We start from the raw sequence: 549 nt of genomic DNA on the forward strand, positions 1-549 counted from the left end.
TGACTTCATAAATAAGCTGATATTTCTCACAGAGGAACAAGAATCAAGAATCTGTTATTGAAGTTCACAGTGACAAAATACTGTAAGATTCATTCATATATATATACATAGATATATATGAATGAATATACACATATGTATGTGTGTGTGGAGAGAGAAAGAGAAGTAGAAAGAGAGAGAATGTGGAATGGTCAGTATGAATGTTCAGAGATTATTGTAAATTGCCATTGTTCTTATATCTAGTTGTTTTAATTAAGAAGCCTTAATTAACAAAAAACTTTGATACATATGATAGTGGATCTACCTCCTTTTTAATAAATTGCCAAGTTTAAAAAGGGAGCATTTCTAAGTACAGTGATTAAACATCTCTTTTTCCTCCTGGGTTTCTCTTTAGGTTCTACTTGACAACACCTATAACCAACTTTGGGATATGGCTTTTATTATTCAGCAACTAAAAGATGAATTCCAATGGGCAGACATCTGGCACTGGAACTTGTACTGTTTTTTTAGAAACTGGAAAATCATAACTACACAATGGAAAGGGTAAGT

This window comes from Talpa occidentalis, unplaced genomic scaffold (genome assembly GCF_014898055.3).
Source record: "Talpa occidentalis isolate TD23 unplaced genomic scaffold, MPIMG_talOcc4v2.1 talOcc4.9, whole genome shotgun sequence".
Taxonomy (NCBI): Eukaryota; Metazoa; Chordata; class Mammalia; order Eulipotyphla; family Talpidae; genus Talpa; species Talpa occidentalis.